The following is a 22636-nucleotide window of genomic DNA, read 5'->3' as shown; positions in this document are numbered from 1 at the left end:
GCCCTGACCCACCCATCTGTATGCTGTGCTCAGAGGCAGGGCTTCACACCCAACCACAGCCTCAAAACACCCATGGCATCTTCACTTGCCCCATCCAGCCAAACAATGATCCTTGTCTGACAATAATCTCGCCATGACCCCATTCCACTGATCCTATACAGTCTTACTGCCCGAGTGACCTCCCATAAATTATCCCTATCCAGACAGACACTGCCAAACACCCCTCTCCCCAACAATGACCCTCACCATGCAATGACCTCCTAACCTGACCTTATCTAGACAATGGTCTAGATAAGTACCCCTAATCCAAGCAATGGGCTCCATAAAAAAGGGCAATGACCCTAAAAATCCCTTATCTAAGCAGACCCTTTAAAACTACCCTTAAACAGGTAAAGATTCCCAGAGTGACCTTATCCAAGTAAGACCCCGTAAACAATCCCTGTGCAAGCAATGTCCCGTAAAGTGACCCAAACCAAGCAGTGGTCCCATTAAGTTACCCCTATCCCGGCAATTACTCCACTAAACTGCCCCTATCTAGATAATGACTTCCCAAATCAAACCCACTTTATCTGGATAATACTCCTCCTCCTCTTAACAGGTCTTCCCTATATACTGGCCCTCCTCTTATGCCCTTAACCAAGAAGCGACCCCGCTCTAGTGCATATGTTGAAACAATGACTGTCAACCACTGCCGTTTGCCAGACCTGAAGCCCTTTCAATGCTCTTACCCAGGTACTACCCTCATCACGGACCTGCATCACTCACATTATCACTGTACGACCCCAGAGTCCATTTTATGAGGCTCCCGCAGCTCTCATGCTGCACTCCACTCCAAGTGAAGAGAGATGACGTACTCCTTTAGTAGCGAGGTCTTCCAGGAGAATGTACGCCTCTCCGTCCGCTGACTATGATACAGTGGTGACGTCTTACTGATGGTGAAACATGCGGCAGGAAGAGCACGGAATATATATATATATATATATATATATATATATATATATATATATATATATATATATATATATATATATATATATATATAATATGCTAAAACCACGGAGAATAAAACATGGGAAGTTCCCAAGTGCACTTTCGTGTCATGATTACATCGTCAGGGGAGAAACAAGAAAGAGATAGAAGACTCAGAATAGTCAGTTCATATACAAGTAACAGACGAAATTAAGACGCTATTGGTAAACACTTAGTTTAGTCTCTTCCTTGTATATCAACTGACTATTCCAAGTCTTCTATCTCATTCTTGATGGTGTGATTATATACGAAAGTGCACTCAGCTTATCATGTTTCATTTTTCCTGATGACTATTAGGAAATACTAGATCACGAGCATCATGGTGACCTAATGCAATATATATATATATATATATATATATATATATATATATATATATATATATATATATATATATATATATATATATATATATATATATTTTTTTTTTTTTTTTTTTTTTTTTTTTTTTATACTTTGTCGCTGTCTCCCGCGTTTGCGAGGTAGCGCAAGGAAACAGACGAAAGAAATGGCCCAACCCCCCCCATACACATGTGCATACACACGTCCACACACGCAAATATACATACCTACACAGCTTTCCATGGTTTACCCCAGACGCTTCACATGCCTTGATTCAATCCACTGACAGCACGTCAACCCCTGTATACCACATCGCTCCAATTCACTCTATTCCTTGCCCTCCTTTCACCCTCCTGCATGTTCAGGCCCCGATCACACAAAATCCTTTTCACTCCATCTTTCCACCTACAATTTGGTCTCCCTCTTCTCCTCGTTCCCTCCACCTCCGACACATATATCCTCTTGGTCAATCTTTCCTCACTCATTCTCTCCATGTGCCCAAACCATTTCAAAACACCCTCTTCTGCTCTCTCAACCACGCTCTTTTTATTTCCACACATCTCTCTTACCCTTACGTTACTTACTCGATCAAACCACCTCACACCACACATTGTCCTCAAACATCTCATTTCCAGCACATCCATCCTCCTACGCACAACTCTATCCATAGCCCACGCCTCGCAACCATACAACATTGTTGGAACTACTATTCCTTCAAACATACCCATTTTTGCTTTCCGGGATAATGTTCTCGACTTCCACACATTTTTCAAGGCTCCCAAAATTTTCGCCCCCTCCCCCACCCTATGATCCACTTCCGCTTCCATGGTTCCATCCGCTGACAGATCCACTCCCAGATATCTAAAACACTTCACTTCCTCCATATATATATATATATATATATATATATATATATAATACCCATAAACGAGACCATACATAACCCTTACCTCACTGGTACATAGTCATTACATTGGCTAAAAATGCCCCTGTATGAAGGTACCATTCGTATAAGTACGAAGGTTAGGATGATGGAAGGGTCACATTATATACCACATCAAGTCACATACTATGACACTTTGTATACATGGCGACTTCTAAAATATGGAAGGGGAAAAAGTCACATGGAGCAACAAAAATCGGCAGGGAAAATCGCCTACCAAGACCAACAGCAAAACAAAATCAAGATGTAGGTGTGGACTACATATATGACCAAGACTGTTACACGCTCTCGGCTAAATACGTGGGTCAATGTGCCCACAAGAGTGACAAGACACAAGAGAGAGATAAACACATATAAACATATATAAAGATCAATGAAAGTATACGGAGGAAAGCTGGGAGCTAAGGCCATTGACTGACTGACTCTCGGATAATGGCAGACCGTATCTAGAAAGCTGTGAGGTGGAGGAGGAGGGAGAGAAAGCCAAGAGAGTGGCAGGCAGCGCAGCAGATGGCAGAGGAGGAGGAAGGAGTTCTTCGCACCCACCGACTACCGCAGTCCTGGAGGTCTGGCTGGCCGGGGTCCTCAGAAGCGAGACGTGACAGTCATGTGGCAACTCTCTCTCTCTCTCTCTCTCTCTCTCTCTCTCTCTCTCTCTCTCTCTCTCTCTCTCTCTCTCTCTGGTTATTACCGCGGCCATGACCGTGGGAAGAGAGGGAAACCGAGCGCCGGTGGGGTAGGGGGAGCCCCCTCCTCCTCCTCAGACCAACCTCTTATTTATGTCAGAGGAGTACGACGTGAGTATATCTAAAGCATGAACGTTCACACCACCGGTCGTGGGTTGGACGACATCAGCACCGCGTTTGGTAAACTTCTTAAACAGAGAGCCAGAAGGGAGACGGCGCTCCTCCCAGTGTGTTCCACCGTAGCTCGATCTACAGCAATCCCTGTATGACGATCAAAAGAGAGGTGGGGAGTCGGTAGAGGTAGGGAAGATGCTCATATAACCGGTCGCAGATACTAGTAAGGCTGAGTCCTGTCTGTCTGTCTGTCTGATCGGTTCTTGGGGGTGCAGCCGTAACCACAAACACTCACGTTACATCCTTGTTCTGTAGAGGAGGAAGAGAAGAAAACAACGGCGATAAACTGACATAGGTGCCCACCGCGCTCGACCACACGGAGCTGAGGAGAGGCGGTGAAGATAAGCCTTATGAACGGGTTATGGAGGCAGCCACGCTGAACGTAACGTGAGCTCGGGGGGAAAAATCTTGTATCAAGCTCGTTCACGAGTCTCCCGAGGTAAGGAAGTGACTCCAAGCAAATCCATCACACGGAAGGTAACCCGAAGATAAGACAGAAAGTACAAGTCGTTAAAAAAAAAAAAAAATCAAGGACTTAATACGAGAAGCTCGGCTGATCATGTACCACTAACCTGACTTCACTACGATAACTTTCGAAAAAGCGTTGGTCTGATCATCATCATCGGCAAAACTATAAATCCTACAAAAAAGCCAATACCACATGCTTCAAAATTTCCACATTCTTTAGCAATTGTTCAAATCGGGGCCACTTCTACCTGAAAACGAAATTTAATGGTTATTGGACGTAATTTCCGTCTTAAGTAACAGCGCCCACCTTGGATCCTGGTCGGGACGGAACCACCACAGAACCATCTTGCCCAGTTTCAGTGAAACAGTGTGACCAGTTACAGAGGAGACTGGTGAAGCGTGAGGCATTAACGAACCAAGAGTCAAGACCTAATGATGACAAAGGCACACATATCCTCGGGGACTGAAAACTAATGATGGTATTACATTCCCTGAAAAAAAAAACTGCTTCATGTGCCGACTCTGCCCAACGAAAACACGTGCCAAACATTTGAAATCACATTTTATATACATACCTCGCTAACGCGGGAAATGGCGAATAGTTTAAAAGAAAAAAAAAAAAAAAAATATATATATATATATATATATATATATATATATATATATATATATATATATATATATATATATATATATATATATATATATATGCAACATTCAATAGCTTTGTTGTTGTTTTTTTCCATTTTTGCTGTCAGTGTTGGGTAGCAGCGTTAAGAATGCCTAACTAACAATAACCCCTTATGCACAAGAGGAGGACCTCCTAGAACACGAGAGCACGACCCCCTTGACGACGTCCGTACGACCCTTGGGTGTATGATCGTGTTTAACCTAACCCTTACAGGCCAAAGGTCAAGCAACTATACCCAAGGACCATCCCATCTTCCCTAGGGAGTTAGAGTTGCACAAGAATATAACCAGTAAGTGGCCAGTATAAAAGCCCAGTTCCTCTCCATATGGTTAAGTATTTCATGAAGCCAAAACATCAATCTTTAATTCCATGTAAACATGATTCATCTACTGACCCTCTGGGAGAACTACCGTAGGTGACCGAGGCCAGGTGAAGGGAACCATATACACAGGAGGAACTTACCCGGAACGCACTGCTTGGGGTGAGAGATGGAGACGAAGAAAAGACAACAAGAGAAGCCTTAGAATGCATAAGGATAATGCAGTACAGACAGACCCAACACGGAAATGGGAAAAAGATAGGGAGAGAATATCACATACCCACCAGTGACCCAACCATATAGACCACTTTAACAGTACTACATAAACCCTTCAAATAAAGATCATAAAACAATCAACTGAACCAAAGGACAAAAAAATTGGAAAAATATATAAAACTAACACGGTAGTGAATAAATAACGTTATACATATTCGTCATTTACGGCAGGAGGGGCCAGATGGGCAGGAGAGGGGGAGTGGTCGGGGGGGGCACAGTCCGTCAGGTGGTGGTGCTGCAGGCGAGCATGAGTCACGGTAACACAATTTCTAATGCAGGTGGATCGAACCTTTCCCTTTAAGTTACAGCTTCTCACGCTGGTGCATGATGCCCTTCACCCCTCGCCACTGCACCGCCGTGAGCAGGCACGAACGGTACAGAGTACCAATGGGAGAAATACCAACTGTAGAGGGTACCACTGGAGATGTACCACTTGCAGAGGGAGCTACAGGACAAGTAACAATTGCAGTGGGTACCAATGGAGATCTACCGTCTACAGAGGATACCTCTTGGTACAAGTACCTCCCGTACAGGGTAATAACAATACGAGAACTGTAGGAATGGTGACATATAGGGCTCAAGATGCATATACGCACTCTCCTAAGAATATAATCAGTTGTCTCCTTAACCACTCTAGAGGCCATGCATCACCACGGTTATCCACGGCTACCACCCACCCTCACCTCCCACCACCCCAACCACCACTCAACTTTATCATCATCACGACCACTAACGCTAAGCCTTTATCATCCTACATTATCAAAGCCTAACACCATCACCACCGTTGCCTTACACTTACATGAGGTGTGTAAATATAAAAGTAAGACAGTACGACCCTTGGTCATGACGGTACGACCACTGATCACAACGGTACGACTCTTGAGTATGATAGTCCCGGCCACAAACCTGATCCCCAAAGGCCAGGTCATTATGTATAACCAAGGGTCGTACCGTCGTACTCGAGGTGGAGGGAGACGTACCGTTTCGCTCGAGGGACGCGTAGACTCACACAAGGGCCGTATCGTACCGCCTTGCTCGAGGTGGGTGGATAGGGTAGGGGTAGGAGCATACTGCCCTGCATAAAGGCTTAACCCTCAAGCGGATCCTGTCCTAAAGGCACCCACACCGACCACATCCTATTCCCGCTGATGTAATCAGATGGAATTACACTCATCCACAATGTAATTCTCTCTTGCCTTTAACCCAGGAAAGTCATGAAATACACTATGAAATAGTATAAAAAATGGCACTTGAAAGACTGCCTTCAACACAATTACACATGGGTAAAAAACCTAAGGCAAGAGAACCATAATAAAAACAACAGCCATGCGTTCTCTAGAATCCGGATGCCAATGCAGCAAAAGCAACGTCATATCTTTTTTTTTCTTTGAAATAATTTTACTTTATAATTTTTCCTAACTAAATGTTAACGTTATTTTACATTTGGAGCGAGTTTTATAGTTTGGGAGACACTGAAACACTGATTCAGTTATACGTATGTATGTATATAAATCATTACAACAATTAGCCACCCAATTTCAGGACAAAAACTGTGAATATTAGCTAAATGAGAGAAAGGTCCACTGTACATGGTTAGGAAAGACTAACAAGAGATATCATGGGTTACAGAAGACTGGTTCCTCACCAGGAGTGGTACACCTACCACCACTACTGTACGGTACGTCATACCCGTGCGGACTACGTGCTGTTGGCCTCACACGTTCCACTCGCGCGTAAAAAAAGAAATATGGACGCACTTGCCTATTTACGAATGTTGGACGATATATCTTACATAGAGTTTTGGGTAATGCCAAAAACGTTTTGATTTATCAATATTCAAACATTTTTTTTCGCATTTTTTTTTTTAGCCCAGATTTCAGAAAAGATCTATGCTCAGTCTTTATATATGATACAACCTTTATAAATGTTTAAACCACTGCGTGAGGCAAGATAGTGGAAGGATAGTGACATTGGGATTCGAGAATGGCTTGAGAACCATTTCATTTTTCTTCCTTCTGGCTGAGGGCGACTTGCTTCACCTGTGAGGCGACTCTGACGCAGGATAAAGCACTGCCAATCCACCTGCGGCAGCTTGCTCATCCTACCTCGTGGCAACGATCCAAATGGCAACCCGACCCGTCATTTGTTTCTTCATATAATGCTGAACACAGTGGCGTGGAAAGTTCAGGGAAAGGAGTTCCATCACATCATCACCAGCGAGGATAGTTTTTGGGGAGGGAATTCTATCCCATTACCACCAACGACTTTACGTCTACATCGACGTTAGGCCTTAAATGAAACGGTAACAAGGTTGAGAAATAAGAAAAGAGCAAAACATATTTAAGGGATCTTTAGGTCATAGTTTTTAGAAAAGACACTCGAGGGTAGTTAAAGAGTTCCAAAGCTTCACGGCGTAAGGAAAGAAACAGACCCTACAACGGTCCTCGCTCGATTTATCACCGACCACAAAATAATCATGTGTACAACAGCTTGCCGAGACACACAAGCAGCCAGCTCTCGTGGACAGAAATAAAAGTAATATCTATGAAATAGAGAAAAGGAATCCAACCATGTGAAACACAAGTGGGTCAAGTTTCCAGGTCAGACTGGGAAAACTTATAAGTCGGAACGCTTTGCACTTGACTATCTAATACGTTCGTCGAGATGGACCCCCCCCCCCCCCCCCCACATGTGCAAACAGTATTCCAAACAATTACAGGTCAGTCCCCTGTAAAACTCAAGCAACTGCTGAGAAAATTTTACATCTTAAAGAAGATTCCCAGTTTTTCTGAAGCATAATTGTAAAAACTTGTTGTTAATATGGGGCCTCCAAGACAAGTTAGATGTGACAGTGCTAACGAGTATGTTCACTGTGAATGGTGGGAGTTCCAGATATACGAACAGATGGGAAAGTTGTTCTGGGGTTTTAGAAAGAGAAATTGAGGTTCAGAGACAACAACTTGAACAGGTTGCGTCTACACGGAAGCTACGACCAGATGAGCCTCAAGATGAGTGCCAGAGTAGAGTACGGGTTTGAAGGAAATCCAGGAGGGCAGTGCTGAGATGTCGGCGACTGAATGTATCTGGTTCTACTGAAGACAAGTAATGGCCGATAAAAAAGCACAGTGTTGGGAACATACCAGAACTGTGAGAAGATTCGATGTTGACCGGGAGAGGAAAGGCAGATACATCAACTATTACGGAGACACATCGGCTGAGAGGAAGCGAGGCGTGAGGAATACAGCGGAGGAAGAAAGCAAATATGAACCGTTAAGACTGTACCACAAATGGAACACCATCTTATTGTTAATAATGCCATACCTCAAATTCAGAAACAGTGACCACTTTCTACGTTTTGTGGATACATTTACAAACCGAAAAAAAAAACGTAAACATGTAATGAACCGTGTAAAAATTTTCATAATGATCAGGTAACTGGAGACTGAGAAAGATCCTTTGTGACCTCTTTAATTTAAGCGTATCCGTTGCCGTTCACAGGATGAGCATGGAGTACACCGTAAACTTGACGCCGATCATGGCTAAACAAAAAAAAAAAATAAAGGAAATGATCCATACGCCTTCATCATCTTCAGACAGCGTGAGGTGATTTTTGTGCTGCGCGAGGAGAGATTACAAGGAAGGGTGTAGGTCTAGTTATAGGGGTGTCAAACACGTGAGGGAAGAATCAGTCTTATCCACAGTGGAGTCAGGGGAGAAAGCAGAACCACAGTCGCTCTGTGCGTGGGATACTAGAGCAATGTTAACGTCATCACTTACGATAACTCAGTAATGGATAGAAATACTGCTGAACTGTCTCTTATAAAAACTGGTAAATATACCAATACGTCAAAAAATGTTGGGTTATAGAAATTACATAACTACACGTGAAACCGTAAATATGCTTCCCAGGACAAGTTAACCTGGGTTTGTAACTTGAGAGTGGTGATGAGGTCGTCGAGGGTGACCTGTGTGGCTGGTATATAAATACATCCTGATTCTAAACATCTGCACTCAGTCTTGACGATGTAATTATACGAAAGCGCTTAACAATTCGCATTTTCCGTTCCCTTGTGGTTTTACCTACATCTTACGTACATTCGCTACTTTCGTACTTTATATATATATATATATATATATATATATATATATATATATATATATATATATATATATATATATATATATATATACATATATAGATAGATAGATAGATAGATAGATAGACAGATATATAGATTATCCCAGGGGATAGGGGAGAAAGAATACTTCCCACGTATTCCCTGCGTGTCGTAGAAGGCGACTAAAAGGAGAAGGAGCGGGGGGCTGGAAATCCTCCCCTCTCTTTTTTTTTTTTTCAATTTTCCGAAAGAAGGAACAGAGAAGGGGGCCAGGTGAGGATATTCCCTCAAAGGCCCAGTCCTGTTCTTAACGCTACCTTGCTAACACGGGAAATGGCGAATAGTTTGAAAGAAAAAGAAAGAAAAGATATATATATATATATATATATATATATATATATATATATATATATATATATATATATATATATATATATATATATATATATAAGTTCAAGAAGAATGCGTTCGCTGTTGCCAAGAGCCAGGGAAATTTCCCCAGTGCCCGTCTAGCGAGCGAGCTTCCGACCTTGAATCCCCCGCCCAGCCACTGACAACCTGGGAAGTAAACAAGCGAAATTTTCATCGTTCGAATATCCATAGAAACACTGCATCGGCTGCAACTATCCCCCATCAGCCTGGTACGTAAATACACACGTGTATTAACCCCATGTACTTTCAACAAGCGCACATAAGAGCACAGATATAATTATACATGTACGTACACTCGCGAGACACGAGGGCAAACACAAACACGCACATGCACCCACACGCGAGTCTGCGTGTGAGAGGAACTTTGGCGCAGACATTGTCCCTATCTTGTCAGTTCTATAACGAAACTAATGTAAACAAACTGTCTGCTGGCAAACAACAGAACTATTCTAATACAAAGCAGAGGAAATATTCAGCAAGTTCTTCACATTAAGATCAAAACTAGAATATGTTTCTCGAGTTGTCACCGCACTTATAACAAAAATTAAATACTATATATATATATATATATATATATATATATATATATATATATATATATATATATATACACTTAGAAAAGCAAATGGATTTGTATGTAGCATTTATGGATCTGGAGAAGGCATATGATAGAGTTGATAGAGATGCTCTGTGGAAGGTATTAAGAATATATGGTGTGGGAGGCAAGTTGTTAGAAGCAGTGAAAAGTTTTTATCGAGGATGTAAGGCATGTGTACGTGTAGGAAGAGAGGAAAGTGACTGGTTCTCAGTGAATGTAGGTTTGCGGCAGGGGTGTGTGATGTCTCCATGGTTGTTTAATTTGTTTATGGATGGGGTTGTTAGGAAGGTAAATGCAAGAGTCCTGGAAAGAGGGGCAAGTATGAAGTCTGTTGGGGATGAGAGAGCTTGGGAAGTGAGTCAGTTGTTGTTCGCTGATGATACAGCGCTGGTGGCTGATTCATGTGAGAAACTGCAGAAGCTGGTGACTGAGTTTGGTAAAGTGTGTGGAAGAAGAAAGTTAAGAGTAAATGTGAATAAGAGCAAGGTTATTAGGTACAGTAGGGTTGAGGGTCAAGTCAATTGGGAGGTGAGTTTGAATGGAGAAAAACTGGAGGAAGTGAAGTGTTTTAGATATCTGGGAGTGGATCTGTCAGCGGATGGAACCATGGAAGCGGAAGTGGATCATAGGGTGGGGGAGGGGGCGAAAATTTTGGGAGCCTTGAAAAATGTGTGGAAGTCGAGAACATTATCTCTGAAAGCAAAAATGGGTATGTTTGAAGGAATAGTGGTTCCAACAATGTTGTATGGTTGCGAGGCGTGGGCTATGGATAGAGTTGTGTGCAGGAGGATGGATGTGCTGGAAATGAGATGTTTGAGGAAAATGTGTGGTGTGAGGTGGTTTGATCGAGTAAGTAACGTAAGGGTAAGAGAGATGTGTGGAAATAAAAAGAGCGTGGTTGAGAGAGCAGAAGAGGGTGTTTTGAAATGGTTTGGGCACATGGAGAGAATGAGTGAGGAAAGATTGACCAAGAGGATATATGTGTCGGAGGTGGAGGGAACGAGGAGAAGAGGGAGACCAAATTGGAGGTGGAAAGATGGAGTGAAAAAGATTTTGTGTGATCGGGGCCTGAACATGCAGGAGGGTGAAAGGAGGGCAAGGAATAGAGTGAATTGGAGCGATGTGGTATACAGGGGTTGACGTGCTGTCAGTGGATTGAATCAAGGCATGTGAAGCGTCTGGGGTAAACCATGGAAAGCTGTGTAGGTATGTATATTTGCGTGTGTGGACGTGTGTATGTACATGTGTATGGGGGGGGGGGGGTTGGGCCATTTCTTTCGTCTGTTTCCTTGCGCTACCTCGCAAACGCGGGAGACAGCGACAAAGTATAAAAAAAAAAAAAAATATATATATACACAGATAGATAAACAGTAGAGAAGGCCCTAAGGAGGGCAACAAATCTGACATCAGAATCAAGAATGATGACTTACAGGAAATGGATCAAGGCCTTAAATCTGCTCACCATGAAGGAGAGAAGAGTGAGGGGTGACCTGACTACAACCTTTTGTTTTTAAACAAGTTTACTGATATCACCTGTGAACAGTTCTTCGAAAGATGTAAGGACAGAGCACACGGAGGCCATAACATAAAATTAAGCATGAGACATGCTAGTAATGATGTCAAGAAGTACTTTTACATCTTGATGAGACTAGTGGATGACCGGAATACACTGAATGATGAAACTGTGAATGCGGAGAGCATACAGAGACTTAAAAAGTAGTAGGATGACAGAAAATCCAAGAGATGGGGCCCCAAGAGTGTAAGACTCCCTCACCGTATAATACAAAGTGGGAAGAAACAAATAAGTAATTACAGAAATCATACAATATACACCCACACAAACACTGTACACAGAGACACAGGAACACATTACCAACGACAGGGGTTACACGACTGGCATCATGGACCCCGTATCATCCCAGTGAGCACGATATTACCATCCTAGGGTACTATGGACTGCCCCTCGCACCTACATCATACTGATGCATCGTACCATAATGCTCAAAGGTCACGTCTTCGTGCTCAAGGACAGTACCGTCCGTGCTCAAGGGTCGTGCCGTCTTGTTCAAGGGTAGCACAGTCGTGTTCAAAGATCGTAATGTCATACTCAGTGGGATCATATATGAATGCACCGTGTAAAGGCGATCCCACAACGTACCTTCGCTCACAGACATCAATAAGCATTTTCCCAGTCAAGTCATGCTATTTTTTCAGCACCATCTGCATGACATTAACAAATTCTTTTTTAGTCATGAATGTGAGAAAATCCCACATGGTTCAGGGAAGACTCTCAAGTTATCTTATGGTAAGCATAACACCCGTGGAAAATTAACAAGTGTAGAACTGCATGAAACCACGTTACTTTATGGAAAATTAAAAGAAAAAAATGTTCTGACACTCTTTTGTTCGTTTGAAAACTGGAGTAATTTTAGTCATGTAACTCATATCTGTCAGATCAACGCGGCTTAACACAAATAGCATTAACTCCTACTTTGCAAGTATTGTATTGCACCCTTACTCACATTTAATTCTAATAAGAGGCCATTTATGGTCACTTTTTTAAAAACGAACCTGAAATCGAACCTGGACAGTATCTTAATCCAAATTTAGCAGACACCATCACCCACTTAAAGACGAGACAGAAAACGATGACACAACCACGTCATAACACGGCAACACAACTCTGCTGGCCGTATACAAGGAGGGAACCATGGGGTCCAAAGGCGTAGGTGACACTGTAGACACGTCACTTACAGTGTCATCCTTTATCTAACACACCCTCCAGTACGACTTTTAGGTATGATGACCTAGCTTTAAGGTCAGGTCAAAGAATATGGCGTCATACCAGTCATGCTAAAGAGGTTACGTATCACTCGAGTCCATCACCTTGACAAACACAAAAACCGGAAATCCTGTTGACCAAACTTGTATAATCTCACTTTCAAAGCCATACGTAATTCATCAACTTCTCTAACCACATCAAATACTGAGTACCATAGTAATACTACGAGATAAAACTTCAATAACCAAATCCTCATTATCTACCTATCTTGACACATATATACTTACTACGTCCAGATCATGAAATGTTGCGATGTAAGTGCGTCCAATGTGCAGAGCCCAGGAGAACTGACTACAAATTGCTCAGTGTCTTCATGGTAGTTGCATCGTAGGCATGAAGGGTCTTGGGTTATGCTGAAACGGTGTTTGTATTGTTGTACTGCTGGGCCATGTCCAGAGCGCAGAAGAGTGTGACCCGTGTTTGTCTGGGGAGTGTGGTTTCTGATGGGTATATCTTTAATGGAGAGGTGTCTAAGCCTGACTTGGGTGGTCAATCGCTTGGAGTTTGTTGGATAACTTCAATATGGATGTGCTTTGTTTGCGATGTACTTACTGAAGTGTGTGTGTGTGTGTGTGTGTGTGTGTGTGTGTGTGTGTGTGTGTGTGTGTGTGTGTGTGAGTTGCTGTTTGAGTGGCTGCTACATTTTCAATGTTCTGAGTAGTCTGTAATGGATAACAGTAACATGAAGCGGTAGTGAAACCAAAAGAGTGCAAAAGGAACATCCGATGGGGTAGTGCTTTGTGGAGAAGCATTTGGGACTGTGGCCATGAGTATACTGGAAATCTACAGTTGGGACTAATGTCACCGGCTTGGATTCATATATATATATATATATATATATATATATATATATATATATATATATATATATATATATATATATATATATATATATATATATTTTCTTTCTTTCAAACTATTCGCCATTTCCCGCATTAGCGAGGTAGCGTTAAGAACAGAGGACTGGGCCTTTGAGGGAATACCCTCACCTGGCCCAATTCTCTGTTCCTTCTTTTGGAAAATTAAAAAAAACGAGAGGGGAGGATTTCCAGCCCCCCCCGCTCCCTCCCCTTTTAGTCGCCTTCAACGACACGCAGGGAATACGTGGGAAGTATTCTTTCTCCCCTATCCCCAGGGATAATATATATATATATATATATATATATATATATATATATATATATATATATCTTTTTTCATTCTTTTAAACTATTCGCCATTTCCCGCGTTAGCGAGGTAGCATTAAGAACAGAGGACTGGGCCTTTGAGGGAATACCCCCACCTGGCCCAATTCTCTGTTCCTTCTTTTGGAAAAAAAAAAAAAAAAAAAAAAAACGAGAGGGGAGGATTTCCAGCCCCCCGCTCCCTCCCCTTTTAGTCGCCTTCTACGACACGCAGGGAATACGTGGGAAGTATTCTTTCTCCCCTATCCCCAGGGATAATATATATATATATATATATATATATATATATATATATATATATATATATATATATATATATATATATATATATATATATATATATATATATTTAGACAATTTTTTCCAGCTTGTTACAAGTTGAAGCACATTATCATAAGTCTGTGCATTATACTCCAATTCTAAAGTGCCATAAGGTCTTGAGGCCTTCAGATATTCAAATCTTGTTTAATTCCACAGTGCATTATGTATGTAAATATATAAGAAACTGATTTCCTTTTTTTACATTGATTTTTAGACTATTTTATTTTTAGACTATTTTATTTTCTTAAACTTCCTTATGGTATCTTACGAAAAAGAACTACTTTGTATTTTTGGAATGTGTTACATCATATTCAAAATGGCATTTTATGCTAATTTCAACACATGATAGACTTTAAATGTTTCTCCCTCAAACCATATAAATAAATGATTTTTTCACTTGTAGTCGCACTTTTTTACATTTATCTTATTTCATATTTTACAGTTTTTTGCATATTACAGTTATCTGCTTTCTTGCCAAAGTGCAGTGGATCACAGTTCTCCAACTACAGTGGTCCTTTTCTTCTCAGACAACTCAGTCATCAGTGCCCAAATTGTTACACAGCAATCATAAAAGTTTTCCTCAGTAATTTGATGAGAGGGAAATATAGTGTCCTCCCCTTACATGCCATGCACATTGAAGTTAGGGTGAAAATAATTGTATCATTTTTTAAATGACATGAGAAGAGTTCCAGTATGGATTATTAGGTTTCGTAGATATTTTTTTATTAAGGGAGCGGGGGGCTGGAAATCCTCCCCTCTCATTTTTTTTTTTTTCTTTTTTTTCCAAAAGAAGGAACAGAGAATTGGGCCAGGTGAGGGTATTCCCTCAAAGGCCCAGTCCTCTGTTCTTAACGCTACCTCGCTAATGCGGGAAATGGCGAATAATTTGAAAGAAAAAGAAAGAAAGATATATATATTTCTTTTCTTTCTTTCATACTATTCGCCATTTCCCGCATCAGCGAGGTAGCGTTAAGAACAGAGGACTGGGCCTTTGAGGGATTATCCTCACTTGGCCCCCTTCTCTGTTCCTTCTTTTGGAAAAATAAAAAAAAAAAAAAAAAAAAAAATGAGAGGGGAGGATTTCCAGCCACCCGCTCCCTTCCCTTTTAGTCGCCTTCTACGACACGCAGGGAATACGTGGGAAGTATTCTTTCTCCCCTATCCCCAGGGATAATATATATATATATATATATATATAAATATATATGCGAAATTCCTAAAGCATCAAGCACTTCGTTCATTTATAAGAACTGAGCCACCTACAGGTAAATTATTACATATAGACAAGCTACACTGAACTAAACTAAGAAACCTGCCTAACACGAATGACTGCTTTCGAGGAGGCTACACTCACCACGCAGGATACTGAACTGGGTGAGGCTTGACTGCATACCTACACTGGGTCATGCTAACCTAGAATGGTTTCTATACACTGAATTATGTTAGGTTTTCTTGAAATGGTTAAAGCCTGGCTGCCCACCTACACCTGCATACCTACCTACGCTGACAAAACGGCTGGTTTCTTGAATAAACACAGATAAACTGCCATACTACGATAATAAGGCTAGATTGGGTAATGCTAGGTTGTTAAACATCCTTATCCTGGGTAATGCAGATCGCTATGCTACCTAACTGGTCAAAATCAATTAGTCGCCCTTGTTTCTAGACTACTTTACTGGTCAAAACTATATTACAGTCAACCTAGTTAAGTAGGATTATATCTAGTGCAGCTTCATCCTTACAATAACCTAAACAATATCATTTAATTTACTTCGAGTCACCCGCCGCAGAGAGGCACCCGGTTTTCTCAACCGACCGGCGCCATATGCCTGCGTTCTGAGCCACAGTCATGGTAGGACGCATGCTCCACAATTCTCTCACGACCCATTCCAGAAGTACGACGACCACTCATATTCCGTCGTTTTGCGCATAAGTTTTAAAGCAAATCATGCTTACTACGTCTGTCCTAATATACGTCTTATACCTTTTTCTGTGAAGGAATTCAAGTTCAATCTCAAAACTCATCTTTTGCCTCTACACAAAACGATTTCATTCATAATCACTTCTCTTTACAGAAACATCCGAGTTTCCCTGGATGTTAGTAGAAAAAATCTTACTGTTTCTCTAAATACCAAGTTCCCTTTCCCAACAAACAAGGCTGAAAAAAACGGGGAGAATTCCGACTCCATAATCAAATGTTTATATAAAACGAAAATATACTCTAAAAAGTGTACTGTTGTATATCAAAGTTTCAAGGATCCTATACTAGAGTAACATTTCTCTGACTTGATCCAAACTTTCAATTATGCGAATACTGGATATAGAAAATTATCCAGGCGAAAAAATCACCTAATTTTCAAAGCTATGTTACCTTGTCTTGTTTACCATATTATTATTCCTATTCTGCAAACACGGACCTTCTTACAAGCCACAGACATAACCACTCTCAACTCACCAAATTCCAGATCTTCACAAAAAAGAGAAAAATCTATTTCTTCCGTTAACCACAGGTTATGTCAAACCGTAACCTCTGGACATTCAAATATTTTCGTTGTTAAATAACTATCATATATCAACCCACTGTCCTTCAACTCTTGATCACGACCCTTAATGGGGTCAAGTCAAAGACCAGGCTATCATAGGCTATCATACTATAGCATCGTACCATCGCGCTCAAAGGCTTAATCAATCACACCTGTTTCTCCTCTGATCACACCCACTTACTAGTAACTACACCAACCCTCAATGTCTACCTGAATGCCACAACCATCTGGCTATACTAGTTTCCCCTGACTACATCCAAGTACCTACATGCTTTCCGAATATCTTCATAACCATTTCCATGTACTGTGATCACAACAAAGTTCCCCAGAACCATATCCAAGTCCGCATACCCGCGCCTTCACCAGGTCCCAAACCCCTACTAAAACCTTTCTTCAAGGCCACACCCATCTTCCTATCATCTCAATCAAGTCTCCCTATGTCTTCGTTTCGATAACAGTGCCCTTCACGACACACATCTACCCTGTCCTAACCCCATGTACCCCAACGTTAAACCAGTCTACTTAATAATATCCTTTCGACAAACCCTTTACACATTCCTCTGACCACACCCATCTTCCTTTTTATACGACATCTATGTCACATGACCCCACCCACATCCCTCTAGCCACGCCCATGTCCCTCACCTTCAATTTCCGCGCAATACCCCTTCATCCCCCAATCCCAAGGCAGCACTAGCCAAGCCGACAGCTTTTTTCCTTTCACAACCTTTATGTGAGTATAAAGGCATTCGGATTTAGGATTTCTAACCTTCGTTTTGAGACTGACTTTGGGTAAAAATTCAAGTGTTTTTTTAAAAACCCAGTCAGTAAAAAACTATGTCAACCAGAATACTTTACATTGTTCAAGATTATATTTAGGAATGTACAATCCCCTCTCTCCTCTTTCATAATTCGTTATAAAACTTTGAATCTACGAGAAAAAGCAACAGCTGTATGATTTCTGGGAAGTCAAATTTCAGTATTTTTACCTACAAATTTAATACAGCACATATTTGCAATACCCAGAAATTGTGCAATGCAATGACGTTAAAAAGAATAACAGAGCTTCGGGAAATAAGGGTAAGTTAAAGACAGGGCTCCATAAGCATGAATCCTTCCCATTACGTACATATTGTTTAGCAGAAACACATGTGTATACCATTCTCTCATAAATACGAAAGGAAATGCAACATTGACCATCGCGACAAACACACCGGGGGCCACGCCTTATGAAGACCGTATGATGCTCAAACCAAAACAAAACCAAAAATGACATAAACATCACAAAAGCACTTATTGCACAGCGGAAATTTCCTTATGAAGAACAGAGTACCACCGCCTGTAAACGCAGCATCAATGCTTTTATCAACAGCAAAGCATAATTCATTTCCCATACGGTTTTCAGTGCATTTGCCTAAAATTCTAAAACAGAGCACAGTAAACACAGTGACAGTAAATCAAATGACATCAAAACGTAAGGCATAAATAACAGCAGTGAGGCAGCCACATGTAACCACAGCATCACACAAATCGATAACTGTCCAGCCGTGTTACCCCCTACCACCACACAACATACTCTTCATTAAATATTTTGTCTGGTCATGGTACCTAATTTCCCCGCGCTTCAAGACGCTAATCTTATCTAATTTCTATTTAAACTCGGCAGCTCTAAGGACTACGTTTAGCTTAGTATTGTACAATGAACAAGGTCCCCATGCTGCACTCGCCGGGAGTGTCAGTATGAGAATACAAGCAACCCCACTTTGACCCAGTCCGTTCTGCAGCCTCACCTGGGAACGTAACCTTGCTTGGATATTTGCCTCTTCAGTCTCATCGGATTCAATGAATCGTGAAACATCTGTGTCTCGAGGTCGTCTGTCACCTTCCGATACAACCTACTGACCACGCCCAACTTGGACTGCGGTCTTCCCTCCCTCTCTGCCTGCCTGCCTGCCTGCTTGGCTGCCTGCCTGCGTGCCCTCCCTAACCTCCTCCCTCGCCTCCCCATCACCTACCAACACCGCTTCGTAACCAGTCCCTTGAATGCAGGTTCTAATACCGGGGCTTGACAATTCGTCATCGATCGCCTAAACCGTTTCGGCACAACTACTTCGGCCTTCTCTGAACCCTGTGACCTGGGCAGAAGTTGGGCAAAGGTTACAGCGGCACACAGGTGCACTGCCGGGCAGCAAGAGAGCGGAGAGGCACGTGTCAACAAAAACTGGACGCACGGAGAGCGTCTTACACTGCATGTGGCGCGCCCACTGAACTTTCTGGCATAAATAACTCTGCAAGTCGAAGACGTAGCACTGTCCTCTCCTAGCCTATGGCAGGCCTTTCCCTTAACTAGATGCTTACCTGTTTACAGGACCGGAGACTTGAGCTGAATGACGAAAACTAAGGATGTCCAGGACGCAGCTGTTAGACGTGCACTCCACTGTCACCAGCCGGGTTATATCTGGCTAAGGCAGCGATCGATTTCGTGGCCTGCCATCTGGCGGCGGTGGAGGAAACCACTACCGCACGCGCCCACCGCCGCGTGCTCGCCTTGCCCCACGTGATACGAGTTCCACACTTGATCCAACAGGTCTCCATCCGCTCACAACCGAAGGTTAACGCAACACACCTTCGCAAACGTATGTGAAGATAACTAAAGTTGGCTAAAACGGTATTGTATTAAAGAAACTTGGGGATCTTAACAGTAAACCAAGTTACGTTAATCCAATAATTGTAATGGAACTTGTGAAAAATCCCTGATTAGGTACAACAAACTTTCAGAACAGAGAAAATACCGACACTTCATCCCTGACAATCCGAAGCAGAGATATTCACGCAGATTTACGTTCAACAGGAAGCCTTGGAGTTACGCAATAAGTGCGGTTGCATCAGGAACATCTTCCAGGCGTAAGTCCAAGCCACGCCCTCTATCCCTCTGTCGTTCGTTCTCTCTCTTAAACCACTGCTTTGGTGTGGCAGACTAACACCAGACAGTATTATATATACTTCTGAGTAAACTGTTGTAGAATTATAATACTTCAAAGGTCAGTCTAATGTTATGGCGTGTGAGTTATGAATCATGCGTTGGTTTGCGGCCATTTTACCGCTATCATAACATTCACCAGAACCTGCTCCCTCATTTATATGTGTGCTCCATTAGTCAATAGCAATAGTTAACTGTGCTACATTTATCTTGCTGTATCTCGATCACAAAAATATGAAGATCATCATGTACTTATTTCTTTTTCTAAATTAGTCTTGCCTTTTTCCTATCTTAAAAGTAGTCTTGCCTAGTAACAACGCCAAAGAGGAAAAGCAATTTAAGCGCAACGCTAGTTTTATCATACGTATCAAAACAAAGATTATTAAGTAATATGACAGTTTATGTCACAAGTAAAGGTATCTAATCTGTACAAATGTAAGTGTTAGTTAAATGTTCCAAAGTATTTTATATAAATGATGGTAAAGGTACATGATATACTTGGGATGTCTTGGATAAGGATATCTAATGCACTTCAAAATAAACTTTTCTCCATTTTTTGGTGAAATTCTCAGGTCCTGGGAGAGCTCAGCCTTTCTCTGAGTCGAATAGGTATGCAACTAACAGTGATGTTAATGAAATAGAAAATCTAACAATAAGTAAATTCCTCAAATAAATGTCCTTCTGTAATACACATGGTGATACTAGTGTCAACTGTTTACATTTCTTAATGCATATTGTCATGATTTACGTACACCAAAAGGTACATAAGAATTTAGCCTTTCTCAAACACGATCTGGTAAATTAACAAAGCATTAGATAGGTTTATTTAGCTAAACTATGAATCAAGTTTGTTAACGTTCCAAACAAAACTCTATTCTTTATATAAATTTATAACTGCATTTCATGCATACGTCTGGGAGTGATATTTTGGTTTGCATTCTACATTTTTTGGTTTTTCAGTGGGTATAGGGGTACCTTTGGTGAGAGCTTTCTCTTCTTTGTACCAGATATATTATATTTGTATTAAGGTTAATTGTGACCTAGGATAACTTAACATAGCATAAACAAAAATTAGCACTGAACTATCATTTTAAGAGAAGAAAAACGAAAAAACACTGATATGGTAATTTTGTGACGATGTAGGTGATGAGGCTGATAGTAAATCTGAGGACACATTGATGATGATGATAACAATATGATTGCCAGTGATAATCCATGTGATGTTTTCCACTACCTGTACATTTTCATAGTTAGTGTGTGAAGTCAGTTACCATCTGGCATAGAAACTCTGTGAAGACCAAATATCATTATTTCCTTATCTGAATCTTTCTGTGGTACGTTCAATATATATATATATATATATATATATATATATATATATATATATATATATATATATATATATATATATATATATATATATATATATATATCAATAATGTGCCTTTTTCATTGAGTTCAATTGCGTCTACTCTAAACAATAAACACCATTTTCATCTTGAATCGTCTTTCACATTCTGAATGTCTAATACTCTTTGCTAGCTTACGCATTTTTTTAGTTTGATAAATAATCCATCTTTATCAGGAGCATTTTTTTAAGTTTTCGTTTCAGACGCTCTACTTTATATTCTTTCAGTGATATATTCCAATCTAGGTTCTGGTGTTTTGTTTCCTGAGACTTTAATATTGCGAGAGATTTTTTAGTCTGCAGAAAGTAGTCTATCATGATTATTTTATATTGTCGAACTGAACAGTGTATCTTGTTTATTCAAACCTTGTAATTACATGATTCTTGATAAAAAAAAAAAATTTCATAATACATATGTCCCTAATACATCTATCTATTTACCTTGTAATCCATGTCCTTAATCATTGCTAACTCTACCACTCGTCTCCCATTACAATGATTTTTTTCTTCAATACTAAGAAGTATTTCAAGTTCATTATCCAATTAATAAGTATTTCCTTTGTGTTGGGAGACCCTACTGAGGCGCAGACATGGAAAATATAAATAAACTCTTAGTACTGGCATGGTGTCACTTATTATTCTTCCCTTTATCAAATTAAGGCTTTTGTGTCTCTTGAAAGCTTTGGTCCCACTATTGTTTCGAACTCAACATTTCATTCTTCCCCTCCACTGTACATCTGGATATATAACTCTCATAATTCTTTACAAGTTTTCTTTCAATCTTAATTTGATTTCTGCAAGTCCAGCAATATCTAGATTTGTCTCTTTCATAAAGTGAAACAATTCATCTTCTTCATTCACTCTAATATGTGTTCCAGTCTGAAGTCTTTTTCATCTGCTGGTTTATCTCTCTTGCTATTGTAGTTTTTACCTGTTGGTTTATCTCTCCAGCTACTGTAGTTATCAACAGCTGGTTTATTTCCTGCTACTGTCTTTACCATCTGTTGGTTATGGCACCTGCTACTGTTGTTACCATCTGTTGGTTATGGCACCTGCTACTGTTGTTACCATACGTTGCTTTATCACCTGCTACTGTAGTTATCATCTGCTCTTGCAGTCATCACTGCCGCTATATCTCTTGCCTTCTGTCTCTGACATCACCTGATGTTTGTAGTTATCATGTTGCTGTGTCAGTCACCTCCAGCTTAAGTTATGATCTACTGTATCAATTACCTAGAGTTGTAGCTATAGCCTATTGTTGTATCAATCATCTACAGTTGTA

General features: G+C 40.9%; 1 protein-coding gene across 3 annotated transcripts in view; it reads right to left on the bottom strand.

Moving 5' to 3' along the window:
* LOC139766912 (uncharacterized) overlaps positions 1–19477 on the bottom strand; it is a 332290-nt gene extending 312813 nt beyond the window's left edge. For all 3 annotated transcript variants that reach the window (XM_071695945.1, XM_071695943.1, XM_071695944.1), the window contains exon 1: positions 19325–19477. The gene's annotated coding sequence lies outside the window, so the exon portion shown is untranslated. The remainder of the gene's footprint in view (positions 1–19324) is intronic.
* Positions 19478–22636: the final 3159 nt, after the last annotated feature.

Source organism: Panulirus ornatus, chromosome 58 (genome assembly GCF_036320965.1).
Source record: "Panulirus ornatus isolate Po-2019 chromosome 58, ASM3632096v1, whole genome shotgun sequence".
NCBI lineage: Eukaryota > Metazoa > Arthropoda > Malacostraca > Decapoda > Palinuridae > Panulirus > Panulirus ornatus.
Note: the sequence above shows the minus strand (reverse complement) of the source record. Positions and strands in the feature narration are given on the sequence as shown.